This window comes from Ochotona curzoniae, unplaced genomic scaffold (genome assembly GCF_017591425.1).
Source record: "Ochotona curzoniae isolate NIBS_2020 unplaced genomic scaffold, NIBS_Ocur_1.0 contig_43, whole genome shotgun sequence".
Classification (NCBI taxonomy): domain Eukaryota; kingdom Metazoa; phylum Chordata; class Mammalia; order Lagomorpha; family Ochotonidae; genus Ochotona; species Ochotona curzoniae.
The window spans coordinates 10,298,167-10,320,467 of NW_024466218.1; the positions used below are offsets into that span (position 1 = coordinate 10,298,167).

The 22,301-nt window shown below is 38.6% G+C and overlaps 1 protein-coding gene across 3 annotated transcripts in view; it reads left to right on the top strand.

The window, feature by feature from the left end:
• The first annotated feature begins 2,696 nt into the window (after positions 1 to 2,696).
• Positions 2,697 to 22,301, top strand: part of DTNA (dystrobrevin alpha) — a 301,963-nt gene continuing 282,358 nt past the window's right edge. For 2 of the 3 annotated variants that reach the window (XM_040984874.1, XM_040984877.1), the window contains exon 1: positions 2,705 to 2,907. The gene's annotated coding sequence lies outside the window, so the exon portion shown is untranslated. Of the gene's footprint in view, positions 2,908 to 22,301 lie in introns of all 3 variants that reach the window. The other variant, XM_040984880.1, reaches the window with a different exon arrangement.

Below are 22,301 nucleotides of genomic sequence, written 5' to 3' on the forward strand. Positions count from 1 at the left end.
TTTAAATAATTATAAGAAAACAGAAGTGTAACTAGCAGTTTATGTCCTCACCTTGCATGCACTGGGATCCCATTTGGGCACTGGTTGTAATCCTGGAAGCCCTGCTTCCCATCAATCTCTCTGCTTGTGGCCTGGGAAAGCAGTCGAGGATGGTCCAAAGCCTTGAGACCCTGCATCCACATGGGAGACCCAAATGAAGCCCCACGCTCTGGCTTCAGATCGGTGCAGTTCCAGCTATTGCAGCCCTTTGGGGAGTAAATCAAAGGACGGAAGATCTTCCTCTCTGTCTTTCCTCTCTGTATTTCTGCCTTTCCAATAAAAAAAAAAAAATCTTAAAAAAATTTGCATGAATGAATATATTCTAACACAAATTGATAATGACTGTGAACCACTGAAGTTGTGATGTACTTCTGAAATACATTATAATCATTAAACTAAAATATAATGCTAATTAAAACAAATCCCACTATAAGCATATAGTTCAAAAGAAAGTGCTCATAAGATATTGCTCTTCAGTTTAGGCCTCCACCTCTTACAGAAATCTCGCAGACACACTGAAAAGCTAAAGTCTACCACCTGCCAGTTTAACTCCAACAGCCTGTGGAAAATCCTGGATTATAAATCATTGTTACAACCTTTGCCTAGAGTTCCTTATGGTCATATTGTTTATGAGAAGGACTTGAGGAAAGTATACTAGACAACATCTTTTTAAAACAACGAGTGAGATTTTTCAGCAGTTTCCATTTGACAATCAGAAAACCAGGGAGAACAGCCACGTTCGTTAAAAGTTCTGTCCACTAAAGGGACTACCTTTGTTACCCTTAGAATCAATGAAGGCTGTATGAAAAACACTTGGAAAAATCTGAAAGTGTTTTAAAAATGTTATTATGACATTATTCTGCTTTCAACTTCGCAAGCCCACTTCTAATTTACCTATGTAGTTGTTTCCACATTTGTATCTGAGTTTCAGTGTCAATTTCATCTTAAAAAGATAGATCCCAGGCCTATCTGATCGTACTAATGACAGTTAAGTCTAACTAGCTTTACTAGCCATACTTAACTAGATGTTTCAAAATTTACATAATTCCAACAGGAGAACCATCTGGTTTTCCTTGCCACCAGTTTCTTGTAATTTGATTAAATTAGTTAACATTAGTACTGGAGTCCACGGTTGCCTGAGTTTGCTTTCCATGCAGCAAAACGAGGGAGATTTTCGCTTTCACATGAAAGAAAATCATGGTTTTCTTCTTGTGTTTTCTTCACTTCCTCCTCTTGTAAGTTCATTTCCTTTTCTCTTTTCCCTCTCTCTACGGCTTTCTTTTCACATGCTGTTTTGTGACATTTCTCGTTGGATTATGAGAAAACGTGTGTCCTGCTGGTTTTCTTGTCCACACCTGAACAACAAGCACCCAAGAATGTCTGAGAATTTGTACGACCATAAAACAACCCCCGTTTGTTGCTTATGTGACCATGGTGCACGTGTTGGTGAAAGAAAAAGCTAAAAACTTTACCTTGACCAATCAGAAATTAGGGTGTCAATGACAGACTAAAAATGGAGCGTGAATAAGTACAAAAGTGTATCTTGCACTTTTTTGTAGTAATAATTAAGCCTTTAATTGTAGATATATACGTACACACACATATATAATAATTATGTACCTAAAGTAATGGAGACAGGTTCCAGGCTGCAAAGTTACATGTTCTTCAAAATATTCCACAGCTCTTCACATTCACCAGGCACTTAAAAGGACTTTGGGTAAAATGCACAAATTCTGATGAAATTGGCGACTGCACCAAAAAACATTGACTAAAATTGCTTGGAACAACCATCTAAGGCATTTAAATAATGCAAATGGATAGGAATGCAAATACACACACACGAAATAAGTAGTTGAAAACACAAAAAATGGAGATATGTACAAATGCACAGAGACCATTACATGAAAACATAAGGCATAAAAGACGAACTGATGCATGTTCAGTCTTGAGGATTGAGAAGATCTTCACTATTTTCAGTAACTGAAGTTTCCAGGAATTGAGGATCGTCCGTGAGCAAGCTACGAGCCGCCGTGTCATTAATATTTATGGTGAGATATTGACTCAACGCGTGCGCTTGGAGAGGCCAGGCATCCTCACCTGTGCCGCCTCTGAAGTGACGATCCACCTCCTCTGCAAGGACGCTCTGCAGACAAATGAGGTAATGTTTGGGAAATGTTTGCAGCTGGGAAGAGAACCCCATCGCATTCTTGTAAGATCTCCCTACTCTATATTCCAGCCTGGTACATTGCTGCTTCTCGTTTAAAATGGAAATTGTACTGTTTGAGTGTCTGTATTCTGACCAAAATCTGGGTCAACATAAGAGGAAGAATATTTTTTATTTTAATTCTACTTTCTGCTCAGATCCCCAGCACACGTGTGTGTGTGGGGGGGGGGGGAGGTGATTGTAGGAAACAAAGCCCATAAATCAGCATTGAAGGAGAAAAACCTGGGTCTGCGAAGGTTGTTTTTTTCTACTCCCCAATGAGGAGTGGGAATACTGTATTTCCCTGGAGGAGGGTTTCGGTCCTTGCAGGCAGGTGGTGCACGCGGTGTGTGTGTGCGCGCGCGCGCGTGTGTATGTGTGTGTATGTGTGTGCTGTGCGTGCGCGCCCGCGGAGAGAGGGGCGGGGGAGGCGGATGAGGAGGATGAGATCATAGTTTCAGGATCCTCAGGAAACCCTGGTACTGGCAGCAGCCAGCCTCTGCTGTGCCCACATGACCCACAACTCTGGCAGCGGACCCGGCACTTCCAACATTATTAAATGATAAGAAAGCGGTTCCTACTCCATGCCCAAACCTCGTTGCAGACCAATAGACACCTTCTAAGAGTTTGGCGAGTCGGTGACTGAGGCGTCGGTCCATTCTAAGGTGTGTGCACGGCGTTTTCTTCCTTGACAGCACCGGAGTGGGGGAGGGCGCGGGGGCGGACAGGGTCCGTGGGCCGGCCGAGGAGCGGACGCGGGGGCCCGGCTGCCGCGCGCTGCCCCCGGCCGCCCGGTGCCGCGGAGCCCACGGCGGGGTGGAAGGTGCACATGACGCGCAGCTTCCAGCTGCGCAGGGACCGCAGCAGCCCAGGGCTCCGGGGCGCGGGCGCTCTAGTAGGGCAGGCACCACGCACCAGGCAAAGTGGAGAGTGGAAGCGGGCGTTGGGGCGGGCGGGCGAAGGGATTCGTCCCAACGCCCACTTGCGGGGGGTTCCCACCTGTGCGCGGGCGCTGGCCGCTGTGAGTGCGAAGCGTGTGCGGGGCGCCGCAACCCGGACTGCGGCGCGGCGCCTCCCAGGGCGGCGGGCGGCGCCTCGGGCCCGCGGGGCGGAGGGAGCGCCTGCTGCAGGATGGCCGGCCGAGGGGCGCCGGGCAGGGCAGGTGAATCCCTGCCACCACCACCACCACCGAGGCCCGGGCCGCGGCGCCGCTCCCCGAGAGGCAGTGGCAGCCGGGATCCTTGGCTTCACGATTCGAGTTGTTTTATTGGGATCGCTGCTTTCCTCGGTCATCCTTGTGGGTTGAGCTGATGGGAGGTGGTCACCTCCATTAGGGATGACACTCACGCGGGGGCCAGGGGCAGGGACAGCTTGGGGAGCACTGACCGGGAAATCCACGCTGGGTTCCCAGCCAGCAGTGTATGCACTTGTAGCAAAGCACTGTGGTGCAGTGGCAGAGGGACGTTTGAGCGAGAGTGGTGCGCTGGGAGCTGAGAGGTGGGAACTAGGGTGGGGGTGGCGCCGGGGTGGGGTGTCCTCGCCTTGTGTAACCTGTTGTCTTCTTCGGAGTTTCCTCTGGACCGAGGGCAGACGGGAGGTGCACTCTGGTCACCCGGAGTGGGAGGTGGAGAAAGATGTCTGTCAAAAGACCAAAGCCAAAGAGAGAAGGGGGCGGTGACGGTGGAGTTGGGACTCCATGGTACGTTCCCAGGACTTAATATAAAACTTTGCTGCTTGCCAGGCTTGGGGCCTGGCTTTGGGAATGTGAGTGTAGAGGCTGAGCATAGCTCCGCTGGGTGTACGTTTCCATTTACTATCCATTTTTGCTCTAAAAAAATGGCATTTGAACTTGATGGCTAAGTTTTACTGTAACCTGTCATGATTTCTTGGTACTTGGTGTTTCTTTTGAACATAACAAATGTGATTATTCATTTCATGTCATATATATTTCATTATATAGATGTATACATATATATATTGCTTATTCCAAAAGTGAAAACTTTAAAAAAACATAGCCATCTTCTAGTCCCATGATTCTTTTTTGATTTAGTTTTATTCGCTCTTCATTCTCACATAACCGTAAGAGGAAGTGGTAATACTATTCACCTATTACAGGTGACAATTCCAGGCACACTGGGAAATTACTTAATCCCCATCACACAATTGTAAACATTAGGGCCCACTATATTGAGCACATTTTTCTAGAATGATGGACCTCTCAAACACTTGGTATAGTTTCAAGGGCAATTAAATCATTTTTTTCTTATTTTAATACAAAAATATGGGAAATCATCTCCTCAGCTGTTTCCTTTTGCCCCCCATTAATCATATAGTAGCAATCATATAGTAGCATTTAACAGCATAGTTCAGATTATCAGTCAGCAAACTGTCAATAAATTATTATAAAACAGATGACTGGAGTTGTATATATATTTGCACTTAATTTAAAATTTCTGTTTGTGGAGAGCATGGACATCATTTTCTGTAGGATGCCATTTTGCAAAATTTTGAGTTAAATTAACTTTTTAAAAAGATTTATTTATTTGTATTGGAAAGGCAGATTTACAGAGAGGAGAAACAGAGAAATTCAATGATCCACTCTCTAAGTGGCTGCAGCTGACCTCAACTCAGCTGATCCAAAGCCAGGAGCCCAGAACTTCTTCCAGGTCTCTCACTTAGGTGCAAAAGTCCCATGGTTTGGGCCATCCTCCACTGTTTTCCTAGACCACACGCAGGGAGCTGGGTGGGAAGTGGAGCAGCTGGAATACAGACCAGTGCCCATATGGGATCCTGGGCTTTCAGACAAAGAATTAGTCAACTGAACCATCATCACAGCTGGCCAAAGTTCACAAACTTTAATCCCTCACTCTGACAAGAGGTTAGACAGTTGTTGAAGAATTATCCAATACTCTTTCAACTCTCCGTGATTAAAAAGTAGATGATATTTGGACCTTAACCACTTGCGCCACCGCTCCGGGCCCTCGATGATATTTGGAAGCCATTCATGTGTATCCTTTTAGCTAGCTGTATGCACTTTATACAAAAACTGTGTAGTGCTGAAGACTGAAACTGAATTTCCTATTAATTCTAAGTTGAAATACTTTTGAAATCTCCACTTGTTTTAAATGAAGCATGATGTGAAGAAAGATCTCCAGGGGTGAGCTCCAGCTTCTCGTCTTCCGAGAATTACTCTTCATTTGAGTTCATCATAAAGCTTTTATAATATTCCTTTCATTAGACAGACATCTCTCAAATTTCCCTCTGTTATTTTCTTCAAGTAGGTTTAATTGCTTCTTCATATAATGAGTTTAAAAGTAATTTTGACCATCATAGATTTCCTTTCATTTTCATCTTTAATTAAATTCAGTACACACTATTTTGAAACCCTGAACATTATAGAGACTTGAATCCAGTTGAAATACCTGGATGCATGCTCATGGCTCAGAAACTATCCAGTTCTTTGGTGGTTAATCTCTCCATACACATAGACCTGAATTAAGCCTACATCTTTATTTGGGGTGGCTAGAGTGTAATTATCTTTAAGTCACTTATAGAGTCTTGTCCCAGTGACTTCATATAGAGTAAGCTCTGCAAGGAGACTGTAAAGTGTAACATACAAATACTTTCTGGAGGAAGGCAATGGATCTAGCAAGAAAGGCATTCTATAGCTCAGTGCTGAGTGCTTGCTTTTTAAAAAGGTTTATTTACATAGCCAATACCACACAATCTTGTGTGGTGCATAATTTATAAACTTTATAAACTGATTCCTCCAACTTTATTCTTTTTCAAAATTGTTTTAACATTTCAAGTTCCTTTTCTTTTTATATACATCTTAGAGTTATCTTGTCCATAGGAACAATAATTATTGTGGGGTTTTGGTAGTAATTGTTTTTATGACTATACTGGTTTGAAGGTAATTGCTATTTAATTAATGAATCTGTCCGATCCCATCACATGTCTAGATGGAAAATACATTGAAGATTAGCCAGTTCTTTTAGATGTTTTATCACCTAAGAAATATATTATCTGTAGACGTAGATTCATCAACATTTGTGTCCTAGAACTACAAAAGAAAGCCAAAAAAAAACCATTGTTTAAATAATCTTTGATGTAATTTATTAGTAGCTGTGGTTTCTAAGATATAAGCCTTATCCATGTTTAATTAGATTCATAAAGAAATAATTGTTAAATCATAAAAAGGTAATATATTTTTAATTTATGCATTCAGGTATTCATTGCAAGTATGTGGAATTTCAATTGATTATTTTGTATGTTTGTCTTGTATTCTGGAAGCTTACTAAACTCATCTATTAGTTATGTTTATTCTTGAAGCAGTGTACTGAGACAATCATGTCATCTGATAATAGGAATACTTTATACTTATTTATTTCTAATGCATATTTCTTTTTTATTTCCTTTTTGATGAAAACTTTCAGTATGGAAGTAGTGAGAGCACGCATCTTTTTGCATTTTTGTTGATACAGGAAATTATTCTATGTGCTATCATGAAGTGTAAGTTAGCTATAATTTTTGTAGGTGGCATCAAATTGAAGAATTTCACCTCCATTCCTACTTTTTATGAGTTTTCAAAATCAAAAGCAATTATTGCTTTTTAAAAAGATATTCTTCACCAAACGATATGAGCAACCCCTTTTAGGTTCTTAGCTTATTGATGTGTACTATTCTGGTCATCAAACCAGCCTTGCATTCCTTCAATGACCTCCATTTATTCATCATATGCAATTCTGTTTATATGTTATGGAATCTATTTGCCAGTAATTTCTAAATAGCTGTTATATCTATGAATATTGGTCTGTAGTTTTATTTGATATTTTTTTCAGTATTGTTATCAGGTTTAATAATACCTGGTTAATAATTCCAGGTTATTAATTCCAGGTTAATAATGAGTTGGGATATATTCCCTCCAATTCTCTGAGACTGCATAAAATTGATGTTAATTCTTCCTTAAACATTTAATAGAATTTTCCAGTTAAATTATCTTCGCTGAGAGATTTTCTTTCTTCATAATTATAGATGTGAAAAAAAAAATGTTTAAATGCTTGTATCTAGAGTTGCCATTACAAAATATCACAGATTGGGTGATAGAAAATGGTAGAAATTTTTAAATTTAAATGGTAGAAATTTATTTTCTCATAATTCTGCAGGGTGAAAGGCAAAGACCAAAATCATGTTATATTTGACTTTTAAAAATGGGTTTATTTATTTGTAAGTGAGAGATAGGGAAAGACAGAGGGAGAGCAAGAAATCTTCCATCCGCTGGTTCATTTCCCAGTTGGAGGCAGTGGTAAGGATGAGTTTAATTGAGGCCAAATCCAGAAGTTCATCTAGATCTCCCACATGGACAAAAGGACCCTAGCACTTGGGCCACGTTCTGCTGCTTCCCCAACCCATTAGCAGGGAGTTGGATTGGAACTGGAGCATCTGGGGCACCCGTATGGCATGTATGGGATTCTGGCACAGCAAGTCACTGCCTTAATTACAATACCCATGTAAGCCCCTATGTAAATTTTTTGAGACCCCTCTGTTTGGTTTTCAAATGACTGCCTTCTCACTCTGTCCTCACATGGAGAGACATCTCTGATATCTCACACTGTGTTCAAATTTCCCCTTGTGAGAATGACAACAGTCATATTGGATTAGGACCCACGGTAACAGCTCCATTTCGATTATCCCTTGAAAGATCTTGTTTCTAAATGCATTCACAACCTGGGGTACTGAAACTAGGACAGTGACATGAAATTTAGGAGAATGTAATTTAGCTTCTAACAATAATTATAGGGTTATTCAAATCATCTTTTTGTGTGTGTGTGTGTTAAATGTGTGGTGATGATTTCAGTTCGTTAAGAAATTGGTCCAAGGGTCTGTGCAACAGCTTTGGATCAGCTCAACTGCAACTCTTGTGGTCATTTGGTGATTGAACCAGCAAATGAAAGCTCATTCTTTGTCTCTCTTCTCTGTAAATCTGCCTTCCCAATAAAAATAAACAGTTCTTTTTAAAAATGAAATTGGTCCATTTTAACTAGGTTGTCAGATTTATTTGTGTAGACACTCCTAATGTTTCTTGTTAGTTTTTTTCTGGTATTGGTAACTCTTGTCTCCTCCCTTTTGTCAGTTTTGCTACAGGTATTCCAGTTTTACGTATTTTAAGACAATATGCTATTTGTTTATCTTCATTGTTTTTCTGCCTTCTGTTTTGTTCATTTCAAATCTTACAATTATTTTCCTCACTTTTCTTGTATTTATTTTGCTTACCCCTCTTCTATATTGTTGAGAGAACCAAATTAATGGTTTGATATTTTTATTATTTTGAAATGTATGCATTTAGATGTTAGAATTTTCTTCGCAGCAGTTGTAAAGCTGTGTCTTATATGTTTTGATCTGTTATATTTTCCTTTCATTCACTTAAGTATATTTTCAATTTCTTTTCAAGAGATTTCCTCTTTGACTCATGAATTATTTGGAACTGTGGTATTTCATTTCCAAATATTTGGAGATTTTTTTTCCTTTTCCTTTCTGTTACCAGTTAGAATCCACTGAAGTTAAAAGTTCACACTATCATTTTATCCTTTGAAATCTGTTGAGGTTTAATGTATGCCTCCAAATGTGGCATAACTTGTTATATGCTCCAAGAATTTGAAAAGAATGTGTTTTGACTGTGTTTAGATGGAGTGATCTACCAAACCTTACTAGGTTTTGTTTGTTGGTGGTGCTTCTAATTATTGCACATCTCTGATGCCCATCTGTCTTTCTGATAAGACTGAAGTCTGCAATTATTACTAGATATTTTTGAAAATTATTCCTTTTAAAAATTTGGCTCTACATATATTACAACCCTCTGATTTCATACATGCATAGTTAGTTTGCTAAATCTTTTTTTCAGCATTGACACTTTTACACCACCTGCATTTGGTAGATTCTTTGTTGATAGTGCTTTTCTTCCAGCACTTGAAAATTGTCCCTCTTCCTTTTGGCTTTTGTAGTTTCTGCAGAAATACACTGAATTCTAATTGCTTTTCCCTTACATGTAAGGCATCATTTCTCTCTTGCTATTTACAAAATTTTTCATTTGTCCTTCGTTTGTATGAATTTGTTCTGTCCTTGGCATAATTTTCTTTGGGTTATTTACTTATTTTTATACCCTTATATACTCCATTTATATGGTATAAGTTTATACATTTTATCAAATGTAGGAATATTTTAGTTGTTACAGGTTAGGTGGATTTTTAGTTCTACAATTTCCATTCTTTTTTCAGGGATCTAGGACATAAGTTGGACATTTTGCTGTTGTCTCACAGTGTATTGGTACCATGTAGCTACTAAAGCAAAATACTACAGTGTCTTATAGTATTTATTTGCCTACGGTTCTGAATGTTGCAAGTCAAAAATTTATTTCTTTGGGCTTAAACCAAAGTAGAGGTCATACTGCTTATACATACTCCATGGGACAATCTGGTTTCTTGCCTTTTCTGACTTCTGAAGACCACCTGTATTCTTTAACTCACAACTGCTTCTTTGAATCACTCCACTATCATTCCATCATCACACTTCCTACTCCCTTTTCTGTATCCAAATCACTCCATACTGTCGTCTCAAACATACTGTGATTATGTTTTTAGCTCACCTGGTAATCTCCCTAACTCAGGGCATGTAATATAAACAAATCTCCAAAATCCCTTTATTTATGTCAGGTAACATTCCTAGCTTCCGAGGATTAGGTCTAATCTGTTGAAAATCTTTGAGAACCATTCATTATTCAGCCTACTACACATGAGTTTCTGGGGCTCTGCTCTTTGTCCTTTCCTGTCTTTTTCTTTTTTTTTTCATTTTTTTCTATCTTTCATATAAATAGATTATAGATATAGATATGGATATAGATGTAAATATAAATCTGTTTTCCGTTATCATAACTGGATGTTTCCCTGTGTTCTTACAACTCCCAATCCTTTACTGTCTTCTTCATTATGTTATTGTGCCCACCCACACAGAATTTTACATTTTGATTATTGCCCTGTTCACATAAAAAGGTTCCTTCCTAATGCACTGCTTCTTGGCTAGAACTTTCTACTTTTTTCATATTTTTCAAGCATGTTTATAATTGCTCACTGAAACATTTTATTATGGCTGCTTTGAAAATCATTTTCACAATTCAATCTATCATTTTACTTTTGCTATCTGTTTCCTTTTATTCCACACAGTTTAATTGAAACATATAATGAATGATTTTTAGTTGAAATCTAGCCATTTGACTTTCCATTAAGAATCTCTAGATTTAACTATCTTCTACCAACATGTCTTCAGTGGTCAGAATGTCACGAATAGGCGAGAGAACAGATTTCTTACTAAGTCTGCCTTCATAACCTAAGGCTTTACTCAACATAGTCATGTTGGGTAAGATGGGAGATTAGGATTCTCGTTAGGTCTTTCCTGATTCCTCTTTGGCTGGAAGGGATTCAGCAACTTTTCTGTACCCTATGTGGTGGTTTCCACCCATATAGGTGGCCTGACAGCTGTTGGACCTCCAGACTCTCTACCAGCCCTCTGTGAGCGTGCTTCAACAAAGACAGGAAGAGAATACTCAGTACTGCTGGGTGGGGTGGCAATTGAGATTCCCACAGAGCACTGACCACATAGTGTTGGTGGAAAGTGAGGTGAGTCTTTATTATCACGTAATGGGAATGGAAGTCTCCATCATTACCATGACGGGGGACAGGGAGGTTAAGTATCTTGAGTCCAATGAAAAAGGAAATCTAAGCTTGTTACACAGCCTATGTTCCTACGTTAGAATAGGGTGTTACCTTTTTGGAGTTTTGTTTGTTTGTTTCTTTAGCACAATAATGACTATTTAAAGTGTTTTGGTTTTGTTTTTTGTTTTTGCTTGCTTACTTTGTTTTGTCTTTCTATTCTGTTTCTTTTCTAATCTGTAGACTGTATAGAGAGCTTTTGTTCGTATGTTTTAAAATTTGTGCCTGTGTCACTGAAGCAAGTTGGTATAGAAGTAACTTGCTTTTTGGGACAACTATATTCCACATGAGAGTATCTCAGTTTAAGTTTCTGCTTCACTTCCAATTGCAGTTTCCTGCTGATATGCTTTGGGGGACATAGTAGCCAAGGATCTCCTTCCGTGAGTCCCTGTCATGCAGGAGCGAGACCTGGATGTAGTTTCTGCCTCTTGTTTTCAGGTTGGCCCAATCCTGGTCATGGCAGACATACAGGGTGTGAACCAGCAGGTGGGATATGTCTGAGTCTCTTCTTTCTCTCCACTTCCTACTCTCTTTCTCTCTCTACCTTTCAAATAAACAAACATGGAATTTTCAGTGAAAAATAAAATCAATTGACATTTTTATGTTTTCAGTGTCTTTAATGCCAAGTCTAAGATATATGAAGCAACAAGCAACCGAAAATGTTAATGAGTGCACCATCTTGTCAATTCCTGGGCTCTGTGATCCCCTAGGGTTGTCTTGTTTTGTTTTTTGTTTCTATCTCTTCAATTTGCAGTAACTTTTGTAGATCTTAGTTTGTGGATACATTTTTAGTTGTGTTACATGTGATGAATCGGGGAAAATTCTTCTACTTCATCTTCATGGAAGTCTAATCCATATTTTTCCAACTGTCACCCCACATTGAATCTCAAAGATGAACCTAAGGATTACTGCTGATCTCTTCTGGAATGATCAACATTTTACAGACCACCTGGGTAATCTTTGGATGAAGGTACAGATGGATCAGAGAACCTTTCATTGGTGTGAGATAGAAGGACCAGGTGGAAGAATTTGCAGCCCCAGTCAGTGCCTTCTCTGCTTCTGAGCAGTCAGTGCTGAAGTCTTCAAGGCCAGAGTAGCAATTTCCCCCACCCCATGCTGTTTTTCCTGGTGAAATTCTGCCATCACAGCATACCAGCTTTTACTATATTCTGATGAAACACTCTATTTCTAGGAGCATTTTCCATTTGAAATGCAATTTTAAAGCAGCATTGTTGGGTGGTGGCATAGAATGTCCCTAAATTTAAAACACACACACACACACACACACACACACAATGTATGTTTCACATCTGAGTAGCATGTACCAGCTGGCATTATTAGAAATTTTGTTTTGATGTTTTGGAGCAATGTGGTCCTTTGGAATTCTTTGTGCATGCAAATTCTTACATTCCACCAGAGACCTACTGTATCAGAAAATCTGGAGACAGAGCTGCGGGCTTGGCACTGGCCAGCATCTCTGATGCCCACTCAATATTGAAACTACTCTCCCTGGAACAACCTCTCTAACTCTTAGAAATGTGATGACTTTCAACTTATCTATTTAGGCGTTAAGAAGTATATTAATTGCATTTAACATTCTCGTTTATTTGTTGCATTTAATTGTGCTTTTCAAGAAAATATAGTAAAGAAATTATGATCGTGTTACCTAAAACTGTCTCTTTGGTTAAATGCTAGAATATTATTGACTTGGAAAATTGTCTTCTATCCTTAACCCAAATCTACTGTGTGTGTGATTTTGCAGTACACACACACACACACACACACACACGTCATACTGTTGCTTTTCTGCCTTTGTTCCTCTTAACTACTAAAAAGTTATTCATGGGTTTTCTGTAGAGTTTATGTCCTTTTTCTAGAGTTAACCCCAGGAACAGAGGTGTTTGGACATGAGGTAGGGGAAATCTCTGCATTATTTGTGGAAGATGCTTTTTAGGAGAGCTTGCCGCACAATATTGTTAGAGACAGATGCATATGCAGATGTCTAAACTCATCACTGTCATTCCCACATCAGCTCCACCATGGGGATGCGCTGCACACTGCACACTGACTTGCTTGTTTAAGGTCATGTGAGGTTAAAGTGAAGCATGGCTTCAAGGCTGTCCTGAGGAAAGGAGCTGCATTTCTGAATAGAAATTTTGACATTGGGGAATCCAGTTTCAAATCCCAGAATGAGGGAAAACAAAGTTAGGAAGAAAGAAAAACCTAAGGAATGTAGTAGATAAAATGTGAATTATCATAAAGAGGTGGATTTGCAATTAGTCCATGGCTTCGGCTTCCAAATGTTCAGTTTTGTTTTAAGGAAAATATCTTTTATAGTTTTACACTGCCAATTAGCAATTCATCAGACTTGGACTACATAATGAACTTGCATTTACTTGGCATCTCCCACATCTGATGATTAACATTTCAACTTTTTATTAATTATCACATTTTATTATGTATAATTTTCCAGCTATTTTTTCTTAATTTTTCTAACTCATGAATTTCAGTTCCCTATGCCCATTTTTCCATACAGCTTTTTAAATGTTTCTTGCTGTCATGTAAGCTAGGGAAATCATTTAGGAACCCTTTATCTGCTTCTCATTTAAAATGGCACACATTGTTCATACATAAAAATATCATTTTATCCTTCCACTATTCCTTACCACCAGTTGTCTTATGTTTTGCTTCATTCCTTCTGTTTCCTTTGTGCACTCAATCTAATTATATTTCCCATTTACTCATTTTGCTTGGGCGTTTAAATGATTGGGTGTCTGAAATGTTTGGGGAGAAGATTTTATAAACCTTCATTATAGAGTGTTTGTTCAGTAACACCATTTGGGCAGGTTTGAGGAACCATTCCTTGGAGAACAGATTTGTAAATGGTACAGCAGACTTTTTCTCACAGTCATCCTCTCTTAAGACAAAGGCCCCATCCCTAGCAGTGTTAATCAGATGTCTTCTTTTTTAAAGTAATTACTCGGTTGATTTTTTAATATGTTAATTAAATCACTAAAATTTGAGAAGAATATGGAGTACATGAGAATAGATCTTACATCATAAATGGGGGCATGAAATATTCAGAAAGGTAGATGATACTTGCTGTATCTATTGCAGTGAGTGGTCCAGATTCTCCCCTGCAGGGTTAGTTTCTATTTATGCACACAAACTGTGTCCAGTGACTTTTACTCGCAAGCAGATACATTTAACCTCCTCCTTTTACCTAAAGACTATAAAAAATGTTTATGAGAAGGATGTATACGGAGTAATAATTTATTACTGCAAACCACCTTTAGAATCTAATATATGAGTCTGATTTATTTTGAAAATTTTTACCAAAGCATTCATCAGATTCTCCAATTAAGAAAACATTTCAAAGCATGTAGTTTTTTCAATGCCAATGTATTTCTTACACCCCTTTTTTCTTCCTTCCTTTTTCCTGCTTCTTTAACTTTATTTTTCTTTTCTTTTGAATTATTTTCCAGTGGCATGAGAAACAAGAGCTAGAAAATAAAAACTTCTAAATACTTCAGATATTTTAGACTGAATTAAACTGTGAGGTTGAGAATGTCCTATTGGCCCATAGGTGTCCATGTATAGAGAAGAAAATAAATGAAAGTGAGCCCAAGCAAGCAGACTCTATCACCAATCTATTGTGTATTAATGTAAGTGCAACATAACCTAACTTTATCAGGGGAATTTAAGGAGAAGAGGAGAAAAAGCCTTTACTTTGATATATGTGTGGTTTTGGTTTTATTTTTAAAGCTGATGTTGGTGATTAAAGTTACTTCCACGAAATACCAAATGCAACCTAATTATAAAGATTGGACATTTACTGGCCACGGAAGTTAAGGTTCCTGGATTTGAAGAAATGCTAAAACACAGTGTGTGAGAGAATATGTGAAACATTATTGTGCAGCCAAGGATTTCTGTCCAGGCCTTCTCCTGAATATTTAAGTGTTTATTTTCTGAACTATTTTCGAAATCAGAGACATGTCTAAGTATTTCTTTACTTCTGCATTCACCAACGGACATGCTATTTCCCTGCATTTACGACAGCTACCGCCATTATCTATCTACTCATAATCCTGTTTGCAAAATTATTTAAATTTGAAGAAATATAGTCATTTTCTTTTTCTACCTCACAGACTTCCTTTCAGAGAAAAGGAAGTAGTTTTATGGTTTTCCTGGGTGGATGTTCACATATTAGATTGTTTAAAATAGAATTTTGACTCCTTGTACAGTTCCTAAGATTCTCTAACATGCCCAAGGGAACAAGTAAGAGGTGTTGTTGAGTGTGGCATGTAGGGCATGGGGAGAGACGTGTGCTAATACCTGAAAGCAAACACAACAATGACCACATCGTTGAACATGTACTGTGTGACGGACAGCATTATAGGAGTTCAATGTAAGTGAACTGATAGCATTCTTCACCCCAGCCATATATCATCATTTTCAAAGTTTACACTTCATCCAGCTCTAAAATTAGCTATTATTTTTTCTATTTTTAAACTTATTCATATAAGGTGGTCAAATTTACGCGTTTCACAATGTAGTTTTAGTAGTATAGTGATACTTAGCACCCTATCTTACCCTTTATCCATGCTCTCCACCCTCCCACCTCGTTCCTCATTTCTTTTTTCTAATTTTCAATTTTCACAGTGGCATACTTTCAGTTCACAATCAAAGTGTTAATACTCCATTAGGTAAAGATTTCAACACTTAGTACATAGGGGGAAAAAGCCCCACTGCTCAAGAGTATGGACAAAGTCTATAACCAAGAACCAATGCTCAAAATGTTAATCTTGCTCATAGATTATATTTTTGCATTTTGTATATTAGCACAGATTAAAGAAAGCATATGATATTTGTCCTCTTGGAACTGGCTTATTTCACAAAGCATGGTAATTTTAGTTGTATCAATTTTATTGTAGAAAGCAAAGATACCATTCTTTTTATGGCTGAGTAGTATTTCAAAGTGTATACATACTACATTATCCAGTCATCTGCTGATGGGTGTCTAGGTGATTCCATATCATAGCTATTGTGAATTACATTGCAATAAACATGGGTGTAAAATTAACTATATATTCAGTTTACTGCGTTTGGGCAAATTTCTAGAAGTGAGATGGCTGGGTCACCAGCACACATTTGTGATGCTGGCACCACATGTGGAGGATTAGCATGCTTCACCAGTGTGCCTTCCCCAAGGAACCCATTTTTCAAATGAAGTCATATAGATCTTGTATGGAAGACAGCTTAAAAGAATGCCATCTCTTCTTCACCCAGGTTTTTAATTAAAACAACATTGTGGAAATCTTGGACTCCTGACAGGCCAGAATATAGTAAGGAACTCACTGGAAACATGAGAAAACTGAACTAAGAGCTGGAGAATATTTCCTCAACTTACATGCTTTTCTGGAAGTAGACCCCGAGTAAATTCCTAGGTTACTTAATCTGAATTTCATCCTGTTTCTGAAAAGGCTGTGGTATCAATAGCTGCAACAACTCTCATTGGCATTAGTGCCTGTAAATGTAGTTTCAAATGAAACCAGTGTCTAATATGTCTTGGAGGTATATTGGCATTTCTGTCACTTGTGGCCTCCACAGCAACATTCTGAAAGGCAAAGCTATTTTTGATGGGCATGATCTAAAATATTTAACAAATGGGCTTTGTGTGCTTCCTTTATATGAAAGATGACCATGATGTTCCTTCCTTTTCTGTTTTCTTACAACCAGTGCTCATGGACATTTTCCCATCTTGGCTAAAGAGACTGTGTCCTTGGGCAGTGGTTTCAACCATGCTGTTGAAACAAGCAAACCTTTTTAAATGATGTGTTCTGGGACTCAATTATCCAAGATTCTGAGTCAGTCTATTCATAGTAATGCTTTTCGTGTCCTCTTATAAAGCTTCCTAGGTGATGGTAGAGCATTTGAGAACCATTTCTCTGTGGTTTAGCACCAGACCACTGTATTTTTTCAGCTATTCTACTGCCATTTCCTTTGTAGAAGGCTGTGTCATACACTGTATAAATGTTTCAGTCAATGACAAATTGCATATAAAATGGTATTCTCATACATTCTATTGCCTACTGATGTCTTAACCATCTTTGTTCAAACTCTACGATCTTCACACGATGGCAAAATCATTTAATGACATAGTCCACAAGAGAACTTCATTTTAATGCATGACTATATTTTGAAAAATTAATAGCATTGCCTACATTTTCCCTCTAGTTCAGAACTAGAACATATTCTCATGGATCTCTTAAGCAATTTCTGCCCAATCTGACTCTCCGTGCTCCCTCCAAAACATGATGACCTTTCTTACAGTAACAGCTTAGAGGCAAGAGACAGTGTCACTTTGGCACTAAGATAATAACAAAAAAGCCATCATTTACTAAGCGCTTACCACATCACAGCTAGGTGTTCAGTGTCCAATTCTAGTTTCTAGTTACAGGAAGCCATAGCTTTTAATATTTGTTTTTAATTAACTTATTGGTTATTTATTTGTTTGAAAGGCATAAGACAGGAAGAGAAAGAGAGATCTTGCATTTGCTAGTACACCCCTCAGATGTTTGTAGTGGCAAGAGCAGGCCAACCCCAAAAACCACAAACTCCATCAAGGTCTACTACATGTGTTGTAGGAGCTTAGGTACCTGAACCTTCTTTTACTGACTCTCCAGAAACGTAAACAGGAGTTCCATCAGAAAGAGAGCAGCCAAAACTCAAACCGGTTCTCTGATACGGGATCACAGGCAGGGGCTTGATTCAGCAATTATCTCAGTGTTCTTGCAGTAGTAAGCCAATTGCTCCCACCAAAACAAAAGTTTCATTCTTGTCTCCACTTCCTCTGACATCCTGCAATAAATCTCCTAGTCCTTTGAAATAGATCCCACTCCACTATGAGCTAGTCAGCCCTGGTTACAATTTTTTCTCATCCTTATTATTTTGATGTCTTGAGGTCTACATGTCTTGCTTTGACTTTTGTTCTCAAGAGTATTTCTTTAGAAACAAGCAATAATCATGAGCAGACATAGCATAGATCATTGCATTAATTGCTCTAAATCATGAGTCATTTTCTGTCATATTTTGTTTAAAACTCAGTCTCCTAACTAAGCCTTACTTTCATGAGCTGTGTGATCTGGTTTACTTCTTTCCAGCCTTGTCTTATATCAGCCTAGGCCTTGCCTTCCTCCTCTGTTTCTATGCTGTCCACAGAATAAGCTAGTATTTTCCCATCTCAGGACTTTTTACAGCTGCTTTTTTCTCTCCCTGGACCTTTCTTTATCAAGAGCTTCCATAGCTCACTTTATTATTTCACACATATATCTATTGCTATGCCATCCTCACTAGGACTTTTCATCCCTATTCTGTTTTAAAATACACCCTGCCCCCATAATTCACTTTTCTTTGCCTACCTCTTGAGTCTACAGTAGTCTTTATTATCTCCTGATATGGTGGCATGCATTCATTCGGTTATTCCTTCTCTTACACCCTGAGCAGAACATGAATTCCACGAGGAAAGGGATCTTGTTTGTGCCTTGTTCACCTGAGTACCTGATGCTTAGTGCTCGTTGTGGAGATGCTGAATGAGTGAATGACTACAACCCTCAGCTGTCACCCCATTCAGGGTTCTTTAATAGCCATGCCTTTGATTCTTGCTCATCAGACATGCATGTAATTCCTGGTAAATTTAGATGTTGTGCTTGATCCCTGTCATTCACTTTATTTATGGTCTTGTTTACCTTTTATTAATGTGATTTAATATTTATAAAGGATAGGGCCATTCCTAGAACAATCAGTTTCTTAAAATACATCACTGTTATCCCTGAAGCTAAAGTGTATTGACTTTACTTCAGTGCTTTCAGATGACATTGAAAGAAGTCTAGAAAGAAGACCTGAATTGTATTATCACTGCCCCTATAGAAATCCCCCTTGTGCTTGGACTGTCTGCCCCAGCACTTCATAGAACAATGTGAAAGAGAGGGGAATTGAACTTTATGTGCAATAATAAAATGCTCGCACTGGGAACCGGTATTAACTCTTACTTGTCACACTAATAATAGATGAATGGATCATTTTCCTTCCCCTTTCATCTGTAGCCACATCCACTCAAAGCTATTTCCTGCAGGAAGTTCTGTGTGTGTTCTGTGTTCACTGGTGCTGGAAATACTAGTGCAGCCTGCCCTCTTCTAAGTCATGCTAAAAGCATTTGTTTTATGATAGAGCCAACAAGTGTGGTCGAGTGCAAACAGACCCCTGTGCAGGTTGGTGGAAAAGCTCCTTGCAGAAAGCTAGTTCTCATCGCAGTGTACCCACTCACAGACCCTCACAAGGTTGGCAGCTCTGCTGAAGGAAAAGGGGCCAGCTTGCCAGTGGGCATTTTGCCATCAAAGCAGATGGACCCACTAGGGGCACGCAGCAAAACACGCATGCTCATTCTAGACACATGCCCATTTTTCATTTGTCTGTTTCATTTATAGAAGACAAATTCTTGAACAAAAAGGCTGAGTTTACAAACTAAGAGGAAGGAGGAGTCTTCAGCCCTTAATTAAAATGCTCAGGAAAATGAACCAACATTTTGGTGTCACTAAAGAAAGCTTGTTCTCAGGTTGTTCATTGTTCTTAAATGCCTCCTTCCTGAAGGACATGTTGCATTCTATGCAGTGGCTTATTCGTTTGCCAACTCAAGAAATAATCTTTCCCTTCCCACAAAAGATATAGGAAAATCACTGCATGCAATGAAATTATTTTCACCAACATTGTCATTCCTGGAAAATGTTATTAAGAATTCATTCCCCAAATCACTTTCTTCTGTTTAATGTTCTCATTTTAGTGAAATGGGAGCCACATTTCATTAATTTCTCCCTCCTCCTTTCAGGAGGTGACAGTATGAATATATGATTATTAGTAGCTTCCCTCACCCCCTTCATCCTTTCTTTTTCTGAAAAAAGGGTTTATTTATGTGTTTGAACAGCAAAGAATAGAGAGAGGAGAGAGAAAAAGACGAGAGATCTTTTATCCATTGAATTCACTCCTCCCCACATGCCTGCAACAGCCAGGACGAGGCTAAGATAAGATAGGAGCCAGGAGCTCTATTCAGAAACGACAGCTACCCAAACACGTGGGCCATCATCCGTTGCCATCCAGGTACATTAGCAGAAAGATGGATTGGAAGTAGGACAGGGCAGGTCAAATTAGACACTGTAATATGAGGTGGTGGACATCCCAGTTGACAGCTTAATCTGGCACGTCCCAATATCTGTACCCAACTTAGTTTTTGGCATAGGCAAAAATATTTATATACTGAAAGTTTACTTTAATATCCCTGTTGCTGCTCCATTTTCCCTCTTACAAAACTTGAGAATAAAATTATGATCAAAATGCAAGCCAGTTTCAATAATGTGTAAGTATTGCAGCCATCTAAAATTTCAAAAATACACATTACTTGACCTATATAAAATGCATGAGTATTACACAGCAGTTTTTTGCAGTCCGTGCCACTTGCACCACATCATCATTCACATGTAGCACCTGCTTGAGGCCGTGCAGAGGCAACCTGTCAGTCTCACTCAGCAGGTGAGCAGACTGAGCATCATAAAGGACAAGTCAACCTCAAACTCCAAGATCATTCATCTTTTGTCATGCTACATTTAGGGTGGAGGCCATTCTATACTGAGAATGATCCAGCGGCTTCTAGAAGCTCACAGTCACATGCTTTCTATTTATTTTTTCTTGCTATTTTACTAATTGAATGCATGAATGGAGATTTAAGGGGCACTCTTGTTTCAAAGATCTTGGAAACCAACTGCTTTTGGGGACTGATGGTTGGTTCTGTTTGTTTTCCAGAAAAAAAAAAAAAACAAGACTTATAGGGCTTTAAGTAGATCACTGTGATGCCTAACGTGTGTTAGACATTTAAATAATCCAGAAGTATTCATTTCCAATTTCTGATTGGAATTGTATTGATAAAGTCCTCCGAGTAATTGGAATAATGTCACTGCTCTAAAGAACTGTGAGTTGAACCACATGGTGCTTTTTTCATTTTTTTATTCTCACAAACAGTGACTTCTCTGCAAGATAGCAGTAATATTGTGCTGTCTGTACTTTATATAGGAAAATATCCTCATAAAAACTTTTTTCCACAGCTGCATCTGTGATTATTTCCCTCCTGGAAATATGTTCTTATTTTGACTTGCTAGAAATAACATTCCCATGTCACCATTTACTTTTCTTATTTTTTATTTTTTTTTTATTATATGATACAATTCCATAAGCTCTGACATTTTCCTTACCCGCTCCAGAAGTTCCGTTCCCCGCCCACTGATTTCCCCTATATTATAACAATAGTATAGTCCTTTATAAACTGTCATAGGTCCATCATTGTGCTGTTTAAGTGTTTCCTAATGTTGCAGGTACAGACAATGGCAGAAAGTCCTGCATCCTATTGTCAAGATATATTTAACAGTTTCATTGGAAATCCATCTTTGATTTACTTTTACATTTACCTATAGATTTTTACTTATAATCCTTGAGCTATACATTTTGAGGATTTTTGCTTTGAATATGCTGAGGCTGATAATGCAATTTTCCAGTCCTGAGAGTCAATCAAAAATCATTTAAAGTCAGCTCCCAGAAATCCACTTTCTCCATGAAGCATGGTAGATATCAACTGACTTCTATTATAAATATCCTGCTTGAAGAGATAACAGTAAGTTAAGCTATAAAACTATCTACCAAATAATTGGTATCTATTACTGGATTTGGACAGGGCTAAGTTATTTTTTTCTAGGAATTGATGTTTTGGCATGCAAAGATAGTATTCCTTTTCTGTTGTCAGAGTCTTGTAGAAAAATGGCAACTTTAAAAATTGTGTAGATACCTAAGAGGGTTTTTCTTTTAATAGCTTATACTGTTCTCAGAATCTAAGAGAAAAATGTTCCAAGAAACTGTGACAGCTTGGCCATTTGTGTCTGTTAGAGGACAAAATTTAATCACTTGTGCAGAGAGCTTTATACACATAAGCAGGTGGGTTTGGGGCATACTGGAACTGTACATAAAAGATGAATTACAGCATGCATTGGATGAATGCTTAATTTCTAAAACTTACTAATTCCTTAAATCCACCTTGAATCATTTACAAGATAACAATTAAATGCAGAATACTGCCAGGGTGGCATCTTTGTTATAAAGTCATCAGATTTGGGGGCAGCTTGATGGGACCCATGGCAGCAAGTCTTGTGACTGTGACTCGGAAGGAGCTCCTGATGCTAACCCCTGCCAGTCTGTGCGGC